A 19,802-nucleotide genomic window follows, 5' to 3' on the forward strand; every position below is an offset into this window, starting at 1 on the left:
ACCATTCTTTCCTATCCGACGTCATCGATAACGGGATATATATAGACTGTGTTACCATCGCGATCTATCGAGTTATATACGTTTTATCTATGAATTCTAATATGCAGTTTTCACATAGGTCTCTTCTACGAAGAGACTGCTGAAGATAAGTCGACAATATCTCAGTCATAAAATTGAGTCATAATTGCTAATAAAGAGAACTGCAAAGATCAGCGACTAAGCTTCAAACGTTGTAACGTAAAAGCGTAATGAAAGTTTATTCTTCGTTTAATTTCACGTAAAATGACACTTTAGCGAATCTGGCTTTTAAGAACAGTCAAGTCGACAGAACTGTTAAGTGCTTATAACAGTCATTTCTTGAAACTTATCTTAAGCAAGATACTCGGAATTTAAAGCTGGACGCGAGTTTTCCGATTGAATCGCTATCACAAATACAATGCCACATATAGTCGCGAACAGACATGTTGTTCGTACTTTTTGAAATTCACGAAATCTCCATCTTGTTCGACGACAGAATTCACTTTTTAAAAAATGAAATTTCTCCCACTGTATAAAACAAATATGAGTTCACAGAATCACTCCAAAAATTATAGACCAGTCTAGTCCACGACATCGTATGATTTAACCTAGGAATTCAAATCTAACTCCAAATCTAGATCCAACTACCATCTACGCGAGTACCTCCAATTTCACGTGGCGATCTGTCAATGCAGATCTCAGTGACGAAGATCGAAATGTCAAAACGCGCTACGATCAGTCTTGACGTTCGCGCTGAAAAAACAACAGACTCCGGGTACGTCAAAGCGAACACCAGTGGTGGTAAAGAGCGAGCTGGTCGCTCATTCTGAAACAGTCTGTACGCTATTATCTCGACAATTATCCAGCGTGAGCGAGACCCGCGTGATTAACGTGCCGATCGGATATCACACGGAGGACCGTCTATCGGCTCGCAATGGAACCTTCACAAGGGCGCACGGTCAATAACGAGTGCGGCGGCGGCTGTTGGATAAGTTAATCCTCGACTACTCTGGAGGATGGTGCTCACTAATCAGCAATTTATGCCCGACCGACATAGATTTCCGACTGCGAATCATCTTCGCTGCGTACGCACGAGCGCGGTCCCGCCGTCACGCCGGGCTTCGGCTCCGACTTGCAAATAATTCCCGTTTGCGAGAACCGAAGCTTACTATTTAGTTTCAGCGAAGGAAGTTGCCGCCACCAGCCGGCTGATTGAATATCCAGAGGCGGAGATGGAGCCTCTCCCGCTCGGGTTAGGTCGATTTATACGTGGAGAAATGTGTTAATTCGTGCCGATTGATTCTCGCCGCGAGATAGCGCGGTGTAGTTTGCAAATGCAACGTGGCGGTCCACCGCATTGAATGAATCCTTCAACGGCTGTATCGCGAAAAAGATACGAGGGTAACGTGTGATAAACAAACCTAAAATTCACTTACAGATTGTCTTACTCTTCCGAAGGGTTGAATAGCTCTTGGGTTATAGTTATCGTTGATTGATTAATTACGTTGATTGACCAATATGTTGAATTATGCTCTGAGATGACGAAATATTTAATATTGGAAATGTGGAGATGTTACGGGGCGAGACCGTCCGCGAAAAAGTTCAAGCAGTCGAAGTAAAGTGAACGGCAAATTGGTCGAAAAAGTTGTACACGAGAGAAATGGAAACAGTAATGAGACACCTTTTCCCTTCGTGCACGGAGCGAATAAATGTGTGAGTGTGTATGTGTATAAACGAATAAAATTGGAAATATATCACACGCGTTATATACGAGTTCCGTACAATCCAATATCTGACGGTGAATTAACAAAGTAGACGTAAAATCATTTTCTCCGTAGAAGCTGCGAAATACTTTTCTGAGGGAACCCGCGAAATGGTATCAACGGACGAGGAAATGGTTTCAACTCACTTGAACTCGGTAGAATTCGCAGTCCAAACACTCTTCGAGCGACTCACGTAGATTGCTGAGCCGGGACGACGTGGAACAATGTCGGCACACACGTACATCCTCCCTCCTCCCCTCGTATTTCGATCAATCAATCGAGTGTCCGTTTCAGTAATTGGCGCGTCGGACCGCATGCCAAACTCGTTTATACGTGAAACTTAATTATTGGAGATTATAAACGTTTCCGCGAGAGATTATGATCCTTTCCCCCATCCGCCGGTGACCAGCGAAAATATTTGCGAGGCACTTCTTTCTCAGTTGCGAGACAATTAACAGTCTCCCCGGAAGGGCCTTTTGAATTTTCGTTGAAACACTTCTTTGTTTCTTTACGTCTATCGAATCCAATGAATAGATGCATTATTATTTCATATACATATTAATGTCGCATTATGTAATATTAATGTGTCTGAAATATTTGGGAGAAATTTATTTGCTGGAAATAACTTCAAAATACAATTGCCGCTCGATTCTTCTGCATCTTCCGGTCGAGTTTCTTTCCTTCTCTAAGAGTCATTACTTAAAACTCATCTCGAGGAAAATACTCAGATTCAAAGTTAAATGAGAGTTTTCTAGTTGAATTGCAGATATACATATAAATATCACATATCGAAATTTTCACTGAACAACTTGAACTGAACAACTTGGATCCGATTCTAAAAAAATTGGAGTATCTCACACGTACGGAAAGAAATAATTGGCTGCAGCAGCAAACTAATTTGCTACATATGGACAGTTAAATATAATTCGCTATGTTAGCTACTTTTCTTTGCTGCAGGAACCTATTTTCTCGCTATGATAACAAGAAAGTTCTTGCCTACAGCAAGAAAAATGGCTAACGTAGCAAATTAGCAGATCTTTTTTTTCCGTGCGAGACAAAGTGGCAGCTATTGATAAAGGCCTTGGACACCTTCGCGAACTCACCTGCGCAATTTCGACGAACGATATGAAGCGTACACGGGGTTATGCAACGCGTGCTGCTCGAGTAAGCGCAACAACGCGATGTCATTTACTTTATGATAAAACCATTGTATTAAATCCGCGGTTGTACTTGCAAATCAGTCTCGCTGCCATTCGCAGATTCGCGTTATGCGCGTCCACTCGCACGCGTTTTCGCGTTACGACCGGTATTGAATTCCTATGGACGTTACATGGACCAATAGAAATCAAGTAAACACGGTAGGTACAGCGGGACCGACAATGCGTCGACCGTGCGCGCTGTTAATCCGACGTTTCTAGCTCCCGCTCATCGTAGACAATGCCGAGCGAGCGCAAATCCGTCAGTTAATCGGTCCAGAATCGTTTTGCGGGGACCGCGCGTGTGTTTGAGCCGGTCAGCCGCATGATATTTCCATACCGCCAAACATATGTATATATGTACACATGTTGCCGCGGCGTGATGTTTTCGTGAAATTAATAATGCGTACAATTACGGTGTGTGTCTTGAGCAAATGCCAGCCGCAACAACTGTCACTGCCGCGTCTCATAATTCATGTTTTTCGCGCGAGCTCGCGGGTAAACGGACGCGCGCACACTTGCCAAAACAATCCCGCTAATTGATTCACTTCGTTCCCACGTACGAGAATAACAAAGAAAAATATTCACTCCCGGCGATAATGGTATACACGTGGCCTTTTAGTTATCCTTCTAATTGTATATATATATATAATATCGATATATGAGTAATTAGGTTAATGTTGTCAATCCCGCGTTTGTGCATTTCGCGATATGAGAAATCAAATGCGGTTGCTCCGTTTCCCTTAATTGCGTGCTCGCTATCAGACTTCGCAAATCACGTTTAAAAGTATCGCCGAGGGAAGCGAGGAAGAAGTCTGCTCTTAAAAAAAAGCAAGAAAGAGGACGGTCAATCGTAACTGCTGATAGAAAAATGCGCGGCGAAGAAAATTCGAATTCTGTATCTCCGCGTGTGCGATAATCAGAACGGCATACTGCAGATACAGAACGGTGTATATTGCGGTGAGCTGTGATATTATTACATCGCTTTGAACTCAAAGGACACACGCTGGTGGCGCTGATTACATGAATCTTCAGCCGAGAACCACCCATAAATCGGCCGATATCGACGTGTTCTCACGTGAAAACATACACTGTGCGCCGTGTAATATGTATCTTACGATGTACACGTGTAGACCGCAGTTAATCGTGCTAACGAGGTCCGTCCGAGATCGAAGCACTCGAGTTTCACTACGTTTCTCGACTTGCGTTGCTTTGACGATACGAAAATCGACGCGTGACCCGGCCGGGACAATGCCGGCCGATGACGATGAGTGCTCAATCGCGTGAAAATAATACGTCACGTGATACACGAATCGAATTTCCCGTGTTCAAGAAGCCGTTGTCCACCAGCAATACAGGGTATTCTAGTAAGCCCGCGCCTAATCGCTCACAGCGTGCATGGAAGAAAGAGAAAAAAGGAGACCTCCGCAAATAGATGACCATCACCGCGCAAGTTTTCCCAGGAAAATATCCCGGTATTCCATGAACGAGTATCCGTGAAATATAACGAAGCAAGAAATATATAGCTCATCCGTCATTGTAACGATGCAAACAATTCTCCTCTTTTGCTCCAGTATTCGTTAATCGTACGTTTCGTCGTTCAATCGTCATCTCTCCGCTTTTTTTTCGCGATTCGCTTCGGGCGACAACTCTCTCGCGTATGTTATCCATATTTCAACGTGTGCTCGACGTTCATGTCGAAGAGGACATTATTTGTTTGCACTGAAAGAGAAAGAGAGAGAGAGAGAGAGACAGAGAGATTGAGAGGGGGAGAATTGAAAGATAACTTATACGAAGTATAACCCTCCTTTCCTCCCTTAGGATGCCATCGAGATCGTTGAATCTCGTTCACCCCGGCGATATGCGGAGTGCGATAAAAGCCGTACGATAATACGTACGGCATACATCCTCTACAGAGACGTTAGACGTCACTTTTTGTTGAGCACGCGGCTGGAAGAACGTTAGCGGCGTTCTTTCCTTCTTTCCAGGACACGCTCTCCGCACTTGTTATACCGCTGCGGGGCAACGGCGAGACATTCGTGACGCGCTTTTCCCGTATTGGGTTAAACACGGTTCACGAAGGGTGGCGTGTGCCAGACGCCTCTCGTGCTTGTTATCGTTCAGTTCGCAAAATGTGTGCCCCGCAGCCGTGGCTCGCGCGCGTTCGCGAGCGCGCACCAGGCTTGTATGTCGAGGTAATCGTAATTATTTCCTTCAATTTTCCTCAACGGCAATTGCGCGCCCGCGAAACGAATTCGTCCGGCGTTGCGCTCGATAGAACTCCGCGTCGTCGTTCGGTTAATTGCGTCTCGGCGTCCGCCTAGTTTACTCACGTGCTTCTCGTCGACGTCTTTCTCCTAGCTGCAACGCTCGGGGACACTTCGGCCAAGACACGGAGGAGACTTTTGCCCGTATACATCGATTTTCGTGTCCCCTCGCGCCCCCGCGTGCCAACCACGTCGGTAGTTAATCCTATCAAGAGCACCTTCGATTTGCGGAACGAACATTGAATTCTGCCGCGGCAATATAAGTGGATAAAGCAAGAGAGAGAGAGAAAGAAAGAAAGAGAGAGAGAGAGAGAGAGAGAAAGAAAAAAAGCAAAGATATATACTTGGGATTTGATAATCGTAATTGCCGATAGTCCGAGCACGTCGGGGACATTTTTCATCATTTCCTCACTCCGTTACTTTATACTTACACTTTCCTGTCACTGATAACGGAATATTGAGAAACTTATTTATAGCCTAGAAGAAGAAGGGTTGATAGGGTCTGTTCAATCGCTCGTGAGGGATAGAAAGTTTATATATGTAAACACGGTAAAACTCGACAACTTAGCTGCACGCGGAAACCTGTTAATTCCTTTTTTGTTTATTGATCTAATTGTCGAATTAAATAGTTAAACTCGTGCGGAAATGCAGTTTTCAGCAAGACTCTTTCGAAAAGACTCTTCTTCGCTTTTGCAAAGTATTTGCAAGAAATCTGAGATTGCGATGTCTCACAATTACCTTCCTATACGTTTTTATTCATGATTCGGGTTAGGAAATGTCTCTCATATTTTACGGGCAAGCTCGTAACTTATTGCCCTCGGATTAAGTGCACTTCGTAACGGTAAGTGCCGTTACGTTACACCGACCTTATTATTATTTTACGTGCATCCCCCTTCCCTCACCGACCAGGCGCAGTTTGAGGACGTCACGGAATGTTCGTTCGCAGACTCACGAGCCTGCAGGAAGAATGCGACGTTAAGCGTTGAGCGACTAGCGAAATTAGCGGAGCCTCGCGATTATCATCGCGTAATTCCGCGGCGAAGATACTCGTCCCTGTGTATATCACGGCACCATTGGGTACTTTGTGCCGCGAGACATGCCGATAAATATTTCAGCCGCCAGTTATCCGCCGCCTACAATATTAACAGTTCTGTCAGTGCGAGGTCCGATTAAGCCGAAGCGCAAATAGCGTTTTAATATTTCACGCGCTCGGCGCGTTAACAACAACATCAGTGGCCACGAGAAGGCAGTGGCTATTTAGTGAACGGTCGGCAGTAAGAAATATTCATTTGAAATCAAAACCTAGATTGCACCGCCGTGAATATCCGCCGGGATGGCTGTGCGACGGTACACGGAATTCGCGCTGGATTCCAGTGCAGAATTCCGGGATAAACTATGGTGCCGCGCTTTTTTGGCGCCTTTCACGTTTCGCGCGCTTCGACGACGCGGCACGTCGAGCCGTGAGAAGCGTCGCGTATATAATTGCCGCAATAAGTGCACTGACGTTTACAAATGGATATACGAGACCTTCGAGAGGCGCTGTCCTCGTTCCATGATTAATTCAACTTGACAAAAACTCGCCAACTACACGGCCAGCCATCTCTCTGGCGCTCGCGCGACATTTAAATTTTCACTGGCAGATAACGCGCGACGATTATCGCGCGTCAAAGTAAACTCTGCTGTCAAGGTGGAGGTCTAATTGTTTCGTCGCAACAAGCTTCTCGGGTATTCATTGGCCGTGGAATCAATCTTGCCAGGTGCAATTTAATCCTATTCCTTAACACCCTCGTCGCCATGATTTATTCAGAGAACTCTTCCCATAAACTATCTCATATTCTTTTCTACGTAATTGATAAAATTACGACTTAGATTGATAATGTATACATGGAAAATATATTTTTTACCGTCACACTGAGAAAAGCTATTTGAAAATTTACTTGTGAGATATAAAGTCTGTTTCTGTGAAATTGAATTTATTTCTGTGAATAAACTTTATATTTTACAAATAAATTTCCAAAAGTTTTCCTCGCAGTGCGTTAATGTGCGGCTCTGAGCACACTGATATTTTCTGTATAAAAAAAAAGTAAAATAAAAAATATACATGCCTCGAGATGTATCTCCTAATGTCTACGTATTTTACATAATGGCTGCGTGTTTTACATAATTCCATTATCAGAAATCGCATACGACGGTTATCGCGAACGCCGGGTAGGACGCATGGAAACTTTCGGTATCATAAATCATACCCAAATACTCGAAATATGCAGGGTTGCCGATGGGGCAGTTCGAAACGGATTTTATCGAATCACCTCCAATACACGGCGGGCACACGCGAATGTTTCCAGACTTTCGGACTTTTTGCCTATAATATTCACATTTCGCGATACGTACACTTATCTTCCGATATTATGACGAATAAAATATCGAATATTACACATTGATTTTTGTAACAGATAGAGAGAGAGAGAGAGAGAGAGAGAGAGAGAGAGAGAAGAAGAAGAGAGAAAGAGAGAGAAAGCGCGCGGTTTTATCGTCGAGCACGGCCGAATAAATTCAGCGTGACATTTTTTCTTTTTTTTTTACCAAAAACATTTATAAGCACGCCTCTATATTCTCTATTCTTTTCCTCTCGTTTTTGTCGCTGCCACCGAATGCGATGTCACTGATTGCTCGTAGTCCCGTCGTATTATCGGAAAAATTACTCCTCTCGAGACGCGAGCACTCGTCGCGCGAAACGGCCGTGACAAGAAAATATAGGTGTAGGTTTATGTATCCACATAAAGTACAAGCTAATCGATATTTATCGATCGGCTTGGCAAAGGCGACCAAAGGACACGCTAACAAGAATCCTTCGACACTCGTAATCAGTCCCCGATAAACCTACGTGCATGCGTTTTTCTTTCCTGTTTTTCCTCTCCCCGATGCGGCCGCTGATTAAGCAAAATGGAAAATACCATATCCGGGACTCTAAGAGAAGAATATCGTCCGGCATGAGTTTAAAACTCGTCCCATTATATATACTTGCCAGTTTACAATTTTGTCGCGAATTAAATGTTCCTCGCGCGCGCAGTGAGACGCACTCACTTCCGAGACGAAAGGATCGTTCCAGCGCCTTGATAATCGCCGTTTTGCTCCCGACTTTATCAGTGAATCTGCGAATAAATTACAAAAGTGCCCCGATCGCGATCCGACGCCGACGCGACGCGGCGCGCCCGGCTCTATACACAATGTGTCTGATGGCCACGATCAGACGTATGCAAATCGCGACGTATCTGTCGGGGTGACTCCGCGTAATAAACGATGACGGACGGCACGCCGCGACAATCGAGCCGCGCCAGCGCCGATTATCGCTCGCGGCATTTCGTCAGTTCTGCCGATCGGTCGATCGTAGGTCAGGGCCACCTGCTTCGCAGGACGGGCAGGGGATGGAGAAGTAAAAACAAAAGCGGGAAAAAGGATCCGATAACACGAGCCTCCTGTCCGCAGGACGATCGCGCGACGCCCATATTTTTGCCGGCGATTCTCTCTGTTTCGTTTTCCCTTTTTCCCTCTCTTTTTTCACTTGAAACCCGCGCGTGGCTTGTCACTCACGACCTCGATGCCACCTGGTCGAATGGGATACAGCGATCGGGGGGTTCGTTTGCATTCAGGACTTGCTGCGACCGCACGAAGCTGCGACCGCACGAAGCAGATTGTCGTCGGATCGTCTTTATCCTCGTCGCGCTAAATCGCCTCTGCCGTGCGACAAATATTTAGTTTGTTTGTGCAATATCCTCTGGTTACTCGATGCTGACGCGGCGTTTCCCGCCGAGCTTCCAGGAGGCGAATCGGGACGTCCGCGAGGACGACTTCGCTTCTCGTATCTTGTCTGTTCCGTCGTAAGACGAACTCGATTACGGACTGTCACATTATATCGGTAGCCTGTTTATATTTTATGACGTGACGTGCAGGACAACGTATATATGGCCGGAATATACGCGACAACACGACCAGCTGCTCAGTGTGCGACACGAACCGGAAACTCGATCGCGAGCGCAGCTCGTTGGTGAGCTCGACACTTATTAAGCTCTCTTGGTTGAACATTATGCGCGTTTCCAATGTCTAGCTGCTGTTGTATGCTTGAAATAGTTGAAAATTTAATTTCGAGTCAGTCTCTGCTCTCCTATTCTAACGCTTAATACTCTTCAAATTTTTTTGACTAAAATTCCACTCGAAAAGCACAGTGACAATGGATTCATTCGAATGATTTCTCATTCTTACAGAGAGAATTCTCCACTCTGATTTGTCGAGCGAATATTTTCACTCGAAACTGAAGAGCGAATCTGTCGTATTCCACCGTCAGAGGAACATATTCACTCCAATCGATCGAAACATTCGCTCGTACGGAGTCAAAATCCACTTCAATCTTGAGTGAAACGTTCACTTTTGTGGTTTCGAGTGGCGGTATTTTTACGATCGCCTCGAGTGAAAATACTGCTACTTTTTACTGATTCTGAGAATTTATTTCAAGAAATTTTGAGAACACGCATTCGACCAACGGAAAGATGAGAGTTATCTTTGTTAATTATGTGTGTCCAATGATAATATCGCATTTACGAAGCAATATTCAATGACAGAGTATGTACTTGCTAAAGAACAATTTACGAGGTAACGTTCGATCATCTGTTTTCGTTTTCAAACGAGAGTCCTAATTCTTCGCCGAGATTCGTGATGAAATTACGAAGTTGTGTAATTTGGGTTGGATTGTCGGAGGGATTTCTCTCCTCTTAGCCTTAAATTAGAGACTTGCGTTAATTAAGCTACGCGGATTTACCAGGAAACGATAGCAACGTAGAGAGTTTCAGAATTGAACCGTAACTCTCTCAGAATTCTGAATCTCTCTCTTGAAATTGAAGAACATAAACGCAAGGTCCGTGTTATCCACCGTCTCCAAATAATCAGGATCACGTCCACCTTGAGCATCGCCGACGTGCGGACGAAATTCGCCAGTTGGCGTGATCGACCAATCAGATTTGCCCCGTGGAATGCACGGCAACAAGTAACCAAGTGATAGCCTCTCACCTCCGCGCGCTCTCCACCCGGAGGACAGAGCCGAAGTAGGCCAGTGGAACTCCGAAACTTCAGCCCTTAATGCTCCACGCGGACACACGAACGCGAGTCCTTACTTCCATCTTCCGTGCACGCATCGAGCACGGCGGCAAGTTTCACGAACGGCACGCGACGGCACTGTCACCTCACGGCGCGACGACCGACGGCCGTGGACGACGGACGCTTCGCGGGGTTGGCACATCGATGATGATTCCCGACGAGACCGACCGGTACTGGGGCCTCGTCGAGACGAGTAGTAGAAAACAGAGTTCAAGAGAGATCTCGGATCATCACACCAGCCCGTTGCACAAGCGTCCACGAGCAGTTGCACACCCGTGGATCGTCCTCTCGATCGACGTCGCGGGATCCCGCGCACACACTTCGATCGATTCGATCGTCCTAGACCGTAATCTACATCGAGCGACGGGCGCACGCGATCGTCCTTGATGATAAGTCCACGAGTCGACTCGATGGCGTCCAGCACGTTGCGAGATCGTACGAAGAGGATAACCTTGTCGAAGTCGTTAAATCGTAGGACAACTGCGACCCTCCGAGGTATTTCCGCGGCAGCGGGACTTTCTCTCGGCTGAGCTCGGGTTTCTCCTCCGGCTGGATCGTCCGTTTTCACTTGCGCTGCACCTGTCTTCGCACCCACGCCGCGTTCACACTTATTCGCGCGAAACACGTCTCGGAAAAGCTTCACACGAGGGAGGGAGAGAAAGAGAGAGAGAGAGAAAAGGTGAAAGTCACGTGCGTCCCGAATCAAGATCGACGTTCTCGATCCGCGATCGACGATCAAGCCGGAGTCGCGAGCCGGCCGGACTTCCCGGTCCGAACTAATGAACGTCTCCTCAGCCCGTCGCTCACGTCAACACGCTCTGTTTCGAGGCGAATCGCCCGACGAACACGCGGCGAGGATTCAAGTGAGCGCCGTGAGCGTCGCGACGCCGTGCACCATCGTCGTCGTCAACCCCGTTCCGACGGACGCGTGCGCAGGAGCGTTCGGCACCCTTCGATGCCTGTGCAGGGGGATGAATCGTTTCTCATGGAGTTATTATCAATTCACCTACTTTCCCCCCGCGCGCGACCACGGACGGCTCGCGCGGCGCCGCTAAAATATTTCAATTAACAATGAGTAGCTCGATCGCGACACGCGCAACGCGGGGCCGGGGGTTGTTTTACGATGTTTGTCAATTCGATGCAACATGTACCGACACTGTAAGTATGTGGAAACGTGCGGATATGTATATACAGGATGTTCTCACTGTATCCACTATATTTTTACAAGTTACGATAATCGGACAGGAAGAAATTCTAGATGCAATTAATCAGTTTTTAAACGGCAAAACAGAGTGCAATAGTAGAAATTTCGAAAACGTTCCTTTTTCGTAAAAGAATCAATCATCTTCCTTAATTTTTTTTAAAGAGAACCATATCTTTTTCTTATCCGTAGTGTTATCTTGATTATTATTAAAAAAAAAAAGAACGCAGTAAAATAATAACGAAGAACTTCAACAGCGTATATTGTGCTGTAGCACTAGCATGCAGAAACGTAAATCGAAATATCCTAATTGATGCAACCAGTGAAACTCTATTACAAAGGGCCGAGCTTTGTGTTTGCAGAAAATCGATTACATTTCGTACCTGTCTCCCTGATATTGTATTTCAAATTACATTATCCTATCGTCTGTCTATATGTTCACGGTTGAATGTTAGTAAAAATAACATTACGAGTTATTATTGAATTCGCATGTTGATCCTTTTTACAATACTACGGATAAAAGAAAATGTAATACCATTCAAAAGAGTGAAAATAAGCTCTTTAACGAAAAAATAACATGTTTAATATTTTTGTCGTTATTTCTTATTGCCGTTTAAAAATTGATTAACTGCATCTAGAACTTCTTTCTGCTCGATCATTATAACTGATGAAGAAATAGTAGATTACGATAAACATTCTGTATGTGCCAATTGTGAGCGTCGCATTTTTGCGGAAAAGCGAACATCGAGAATGTTCGAAATCTCACGAGTTCTTCGCATCTCTTTCGCACGAAATTCAATATTCCTCGGGATATGTCCAGTGTAATATCATTAATATACTATCCCCGATTATCCGGGATTATCCATTATACCGACATTCGATTATCCGGATACGTTCGGCGCGATCAAAAGATTGCATTGCGCGAATTGTCGTTTCGCACGCTGGGAAGCCCAGCTGCAATTTCCTCTTTTTTTCTCCTAAGTAACGAAGAAAATGGAGAACACATCGCACAGAAGGATTTAATATATCGCCCGACGATTACTACCGCGACTTAATGTTCAAGGTTTCACCGAGGTTGGATCGAGGTTTGACAGCTGACCTATAAATAAAACAAAGAGATATATCGATTGCATTAATTATTCGCTGGGAAATATTCCCGTCCCGTTGACAATACACCGTGATGTCTTGTGTTTGTGTGTGTTGTGTGTGTGTGTGTTGTGTGTGTTGTGTTGTGTGTGTGTGTGTGTGTGTGTGTGTGTGTGTGTGTGTGTGTGTGTGGTGTGTGTATGTGTGTGAACATCGTCTGAAATACCTTTCGCTTTATTTTGGCGTCATGTAACGACACGAGATAAATGCAAACGTACATAATTGAAAAGCGTGGCGAGATCGATGCCAATTGATTTAAAAATCGTGTCTTGATGCGGAATTCGGAATTCCCGTTTGACGCGATCGTCGGTGGCAACGTGGGGGAGGGGAGTTGCTAAGCTATTAATTCGGCGGTATGTATACCTGCGAGACGGATTTTTCTCCAAGCCACAGGTGCCGTGCATCTTCTCCAACGCTGGCAACAAATTGGCGATGGCTGCTGCGGCGATGTAAAAGTTGTTCATCGCGGCGCGGAAACAGTGAGAACGGTCGGCCGGGCGACTGTTCGCAACAACGATTCGTAAATTTCGCAGCATAAAGTTATTATCAGGTCATAGAGCGAGTTTCTTTATTAAAACGCCGGTGCAATAACCGGCGAGATGCGTTGCCGTGCGAAATTGCACGTTCCTCCACGCAGAGCCGCGTCACCCTCGCCGAATTATGCGGCGTGCTGACCTACTGACTAATCCGATGCCGGCACTCCGCAGTTTGTCAAAGGCGAGTTTGCGCCGGGGGACTCCCGTTACAGATGAGCTAAGCTGGAAACCAAGTTCACGAATGCGAAGCGGAAGAACAACGGGAGAGCGAACGAGCGATTAGATAAGACTGCTGAAACTATCGTTAAAACAGATCAATCAGAATTTCACACTTTGTCCTTGCCTAACTACTGCATTTCCCAATTAATACTCACGCCCCTAATGAGATTCTCGATTATAACTATGTATGTCATTAGCGCCCGATTATCTTATTGATCTTAGCAACTGCGTTACGTTATTTTTATTGATTTCTGGTGATTTTATTTAAGTATCGACGGGACAGCGCGGCGCCTTGTGTGGAAGATATTAGAAGGACGAGCACAACAGAGAAGAAAGAGAAGGTTTGAGAAAACGACGAGATGAGAGAACAATAAGGCGAAGGTAATGATATTTTTCGCGGCTTTTAAATAAACCGCGTTGTTATTGCCGTGCTCTTTATCGGCCGCCTCGCCGCATGTTTACGATCAGTGGAGTTTGCACGAGCCATATACTTCCTGAACAGGCAAATTTAGTTCGCGGTTAGCTTGTTCTTGTATCGATCCACTTGACGAACGGCTTTGGAAAATGCGTTCCACGTATCCGGTGCAGTCGCAACAACCGTACCTGACAGCGGCCACTGTACACAAAGCTGGCGATGCCCTTTCCTTCGCTTTGATGTGGATGTGCGACAGAGAACTTTAGCCCAAAATTAACCCCATTACCCGAAGTAATGAGTGGAATATCACGACGTCATGAACATCACAAGGTTAATTGAGATGAAGGTACAAGTCGAGGCACCGACTGACAAATTACGTCTTCGTTACTCACTAGCTTAGAATTGGTTATATGTATGTATGTGTGTATGTGTGTGGTCTCCTTTGTACTTAATGTCTGAGAAAATGTATAGAATAACTAGCAGCTAAAGTGGACAAATCTACCTTAGTTGCTAATCGACACTTAGTTGTATCTGTTATCGATATTTCCCACTTGCAACGTATGAAAAATAACGAACGTATGCGTAGAAATCAGATTCTCTCACACGTCATCGAAATGTTCGTTGAGGCCAAATCGAGTTGTCCTTGAGTGGCGATGACTGAACGAACAATCGACGCGCCGGTGCGCTCGCATTAAAGCACGAGAGTGTGTTTCTATTCGACCTATCTGAAACGAGGAGCAACTCTACAGTACCAGACCTACGTCGTTCGTGACGTCACTATACCGTATTCCGTACTTTCCGTGCATCGGAGTTAATTTTGGACCACAGTACTCAATCGCACGATCTTCGTCGATATTGAACGCTTTTCGTGAAACGGGTATGCTCGCGGGGACACGTTAGGCATGTTTCGTGCAGCCTAATGAGCAAAATAGCACATACCATCAAGACAAGCTTGATGCTATTAACGTCCCGATGTATCTTCGCTAATAAAAGACTATCACTATATTGAATTTCAAATATAAATGTCGAGCAAGCAGATACAAAATTAAATAATCGATCGAACAACGGTTTTACGTTGATTATTTTTATTTATATCTCTTGAAAGTAATTTCTACTACTTAACATTATTATATGAATATTATTTGATCCATGTTCGCAATTACAGAAAATTGTTACAGAACATTTCTATATTTTAAATTACGGAAATTTATATTTTGCTTATTTACGTATTTACGTGTTTACGTTAGAATTAATAAAAATTTAGGGCTTGAGCGAGTTCTTGCGCAATTTTCCTTGAACTATGTAAGTTATAAGTTTATAAGTTTTATAATTATAAGTTTTTTTAAGTTGCAGTAATCGACAATGACATCTGACATTTTGGACCCAAGTTCGGAACTAAAAAGAAGGATCTTCACTTCAGTCACCTCGATGATCAATAAACATGTTGCGTCTATTGGAATAGTCTGTTGCGTCTATTAAAACTTGAAATATCTGCATTAATCAACGCTACAATGTTATACAACTCACAAGGTTGGCAGTGGTAAGTCATCAATAATCAGTAATTATATTGACAAGAGCTGAGTATATATAGCTAAAAGTTGAAAATAGCGTTGAAAATTATGAATAGCAACAGTGCCAACACTGGACCTGCAAGAAGTATAGTATACTCAATATAAGAAGTATTGCAAAATACAGTACATGCAAAATAGATGCACCAGGTACTTTCTCGTCTTTACAAATTCCGCTCGTCTTCGAATTCTATCTCTGACGTGACTTGCTTCTCACTAGTGATTCAATTTGCACATCTTCAAGTTCTGCATCCTTTATCGTGCTATTTATTGTATTTCGCTATACACGTCGCTACATTACGCTTCGTATTTTAGCGTTTGCATTCCGTTTGATTCGCTCTATGAACGCGAACACTGCCTCCCGCCGGCGGTGTCTACCAGTAAGGAAGAAAAGGCGCCGGCGTGAGTGGTATACTTGAATGGAGGTAATATCAGGAGTGAATTTTCGGTGAGATCCGCCGGTTTGAAGAGGACAGGTAAAAGCCAGTTCCCGGAATGACGTCGCGACGGAATGAACGGGCCCCGGTGGTGCAACTGAGATGACGTGGCCGACGTGTCGATGAAAGCAGGAAAAAGAAAGGTGGAGGGAAATGTTGGGGCTCTCATCATCCTCCGCTAATATTTACCTTTGCAGACACAAAGACCATCCCCTGGTCACCTAAAGAACCATCTTCCCCTACCTGGGCGCTGATAAAGACTCACAGCAAAGTCGTTTGCATCACACCGTGCTGAAAACCCCGCTCGCTATATCGGCAATATTCCAGCTGTGACTCTTGCGTAATTCACCGGGATCAAAACTTTCCGTTGTTGAATGGGAATGACCACTCATAATGGTATAATTGTGTGTTTTTAGGGTAAGATATAAGGCGGTTCTACAGCGCTTCTTTCGCAGATGCGCCAATATAGGTGACATTGTGACGTGACAGATAGATGTACATTTTAAATTAAGAAAAATAAAAATTGAACAATTATTTCGTGCAAAAATATAGTTTATTTAGTATATACTAGGCTAAATTACACGAATTTGTAATAATATAATAACTTTAACCAAGTTTTTGCGCTTATCTACGTCTTTTTACCATGAGCTTCGGAGACGCCAATATAAGATGCTCACACAACATAAAGTGGACGCTGTTCTAAGTCTGACCGTGTATTACAATAGTGCTGGAGTTTGAAACAATGCAATACATAAAAATTCAATTTATCAGCGACGATATGTACACAGATATCGTGCTTGTCGTCGTGAGTTAGATTTACCAGTAGCACACTCGACTCACTGCATTTTATCTAAGGAAATCAGATACGATCGCATGCGGTATTGAATGCTGCGATTTTAGGTCAACCCGCTTCTCTCTACTTTCTTCTAATATAGCTCATAAAGATCTTTTCGAGGCCGAAAACATAAAAAACAACATACATCCGAAAGCAACCATACTGTTTCTCTTTTCATACGCCAATTTTTCACGTGCCGTCATCTTCTTTATTCTACATAGTTGATATAAAATTTTTTTGTGTAATTGGTAGGATACACACACACTCTCTCTCTCTCTCTCTTATACTTACATATATACTTACTTACTCATTCACTCACTCTCTATTTACCGTAAGAAATATTCACAGGTGTAATGTCTGCCCGATCTAGAACGATCAATTTCTAGACATCATTATGCAGGTAAGTTGCGACACATTTCACGAAACCCCCTTTTCAAAGCATCGAAAATTATCATCGACGTTAATAACCATATTTAAGTACCCGATGAGCGGACAGTATTAGGGCATGAGTTGTTTCATGCAACAATCGCGTTGCACGACAATCGCGTGTTCATTTCGCGAACGGAACGCGAACTACGTTGGTATGTCTGAAGAAGGAAGAGAGAGAGAGAGAGGCTTTCAAACAGTCTCGTTATCGAATTACTGTGCTTCCGCCATCGATGTTGCTGGGGCAAGCAAGCAGGCGGTGTAGAAGGCAGTTTGCAAAGGCCCCGGGGCAAAACTCGCCTTCGTTGGCCTGACTGAATTAGGCCTCGGTCCCGGCTAAATGCTCGACTTTTTATTTCGTCTCTTCCTTCTCGTCCGAGCACGTTCTTCGACCGTCGTCGTCTCTCTGCCAGCCTTGCGGATCTTGATTCGATTTCGCGGCAAAAGAAGACTCGAGGAAGCTCCGCGAGCGCCCCAATCGAGAGCTGATGTTGAGTAATTGGCTACTTTACGAATAGTTGTTAAAATACACTCAGTAAAGTACACTCATCTTGTTACATGCTCATATCTCGTAAAGTGGCGCGCATAAAAACGCATCGTGAGAAAGAGAAAGAGAGCTTTGCGCGCGTTTCCTAGAGTCCCTATATACAGAGTCTGGCCACTGACCGCTCTCATTGGCTGCATTCAATTTTTGTAATAAAATGGCGGTACCAATTAGAAATAGGACAAAAAGGAGGCAAATTTAAACAGAGGAAGGGTATTATAAATGACGGAATACTTATAATCATAAATGTTTAATTATCATAACAGTTTATTAGCATAATAATCATTTATAAACTTAATAACTTAAAAGTCATTAATCTTTTCTATTAATTTTTTATATTCATAATGCTTTCCTTGTAGGATCTGTTGGTAACGATCGTATAGAAAATCCTTTTTGGTAATAATTTTTGCATTCAATATCCTAGATAGCTCATTCGAAAAAAATTCAAAAAGAATTCAGTTGTATGTCATCAATTCTGAATTTATTTTTAGGTGCAAAATGAATTCTTCAGAGTTCAGTTCAGTGAAAACAATTCTTTTTGCACCTAAAAATGAACTCAGAATTGATGACATATAACTAAATTCTTTTTGAATTCTCTGTGCCATCACAGCAGCTCGGCATTTTGACTCCTGCCTATATACATTCATATTTTAATTATTTATAATCATATAATTTATCAATAACCTCTTAAGGTTAAAACTCTAAGTTTCCTCCATTCGTTTGAAATATGTAATGTATATTTTACTATGCATTCATTTAACCCATTAAGGCCCAAGAGAAAACCGCTAAGAATAGGCTTTCAAAAACCATCTAAATTAGAGCAAAACGTCGAAATTTGTTAAAAAGTAAAAACAAAATTTGTGTTGGGTTTCAAAATTCAAAATGGCGGACCAACATGTCGGCCCGAAAATTTGAAATTTTCACCTATTTGAGTGAAAATCCGTATAGGAGGGGTTTTGAGTTCGCTGAGTAGGAATATGCACTTATTTTTTTCAAAATTTTTCAAAACGTACTTTCATTGAAATAAATCAAAATTAAAAATTTTTGGCCGCCATATTAATTTTTAAAGTAAAAAAACCATTTATTTTCTACAATCTGCTAAAGTATGATGTTGCCCCAAAACAAACACCTTCGAAAGGTAGCTTATAATTTGGTTGGATTTTTCGTCAAATAACAAAACTATGTGAAATTTTCGCATTTTTGGGCGGCCATATTGGATCCGCCATTACGAATTTTGAAAAAATAAGTGCATATTCATACTCAGCGAACCCTCTCCCCTCCCTATACGGATTTTCACTCAAATAGGTCAAAATTTCAAATTTTTGGACCGACATATTGGTCCGCCATCTTGAATTTTGAAATCCAACACAAATTTTTTTTCACTTTTTAACAAATTTCGACGTTTTGCCCTAATTTAAATGGTTTTTGAAAGCCTATCCTTAGCGGTTTTTTCTTGAACCTTAATGGGTTAATATGCAAGTAACGATATAATAGTTTTACTTACTTCAAAGATGAATTAATTCTTCATTTTTAATAGTGTAAAACAATCAAGGAAACGTATATTAACGTACGGAATTATTTCACGATACGACTGACGCCATTTTATTACAAAACCTGTCTGAGTGGCCAGACTTTGTATATAGGGACTTTAGCGTTTCCCAACAACGCGACGCGGTTCGGAAGGCCTATATCAAAGGTTGCATTTTGCGTTAAACAAAAATAATCGTCCACAGTACACACAACAACTGAACATATGCGTGTGCGTGTACGTGGATGTACAACAGCGAACAACTGATTCTAACTTAATACGTTTACCTTAATATTGAAGCGAAAGTTTTTACAGCAGCATCCTGGCGAATTAATCCGCGCTTGGATTTAGCCGTAACGATAAATTCCGAGAAACTTTAGCATAAGCTACGACCGATGATGCAGAGCTGTTGCAACGGCAGTTAAATTACACAAGCAAGCATTTTTATTAGCGTAATATCAACTTGCTCTATTATTAATACAAGAGGAAGTCACGGGATACGTCTCGTTTAATCTCTCGCTAAGAGAAACGATCGTTAGTATTTATGAAAAATTC

At 43.3% G+C, this 19,802-nt stretch overlaps 1 protein-coding gene and 1 long non-coding RNA gene across 3 annotated transcripts in view; one reads left to right on the forward strand and one right to left on the reverse strand.

The window, feature by feature from the left end:
* The window catches only part of LOC116850205, a 46,366-nt gene extending 35,091 nt beyond the window's left edge, over nt 1-11,275 (reverse strand). The window contains exon 1 of the mRNA XM_032828191.1: nt 10,306-11,275. The gene's annotated coding sequence lies outside the window, so the exon portion shown is untranslated. The remainder of the gene's footprint in view (nt 1-10,305) is intronic.
* The window catches only part of LOC116850207, a 109,110-nt gene extending 92,706 nt beyond the window's left edge, over nt 1-16,404 (forward strand). For both annotated transcript variants that reach the window (XR_004379282.1, XR_004379281.1), the window contains 3 exons: nt 13,764-13,875; nt 15,257-15,449; nt 15,793-16,404. This is a non-coding gene — a long non-coding RNA (uncharacterized LOC116850207). The remainder of the gene's footprint in view (nt 1-13,763; nt 13,876-15,256; nt 15,450-15,792) is intronic.
* The last annotated feature ends 3,398 nt before the right edge of the window (nt 16,405-19,802 follow it).

Source organism: Odontomachus brunneus, unplaced genomic scaffold (assembly GCF_010583005.1).
Source record: "Odontomachus brunneus isolate Ranch 3 - 2012 unplaced genomic scaffold, Obru_v1 Obru_scaffold_136, whole genome shotgun sequence".
Taxonomy (NCBI): domain Eukaryota; kingdom Metazoa; phylum Arthropoda; class Insecta; order Hymenoptera; family Formicidae; genus Odontomachus; species Odontomachus brunneus.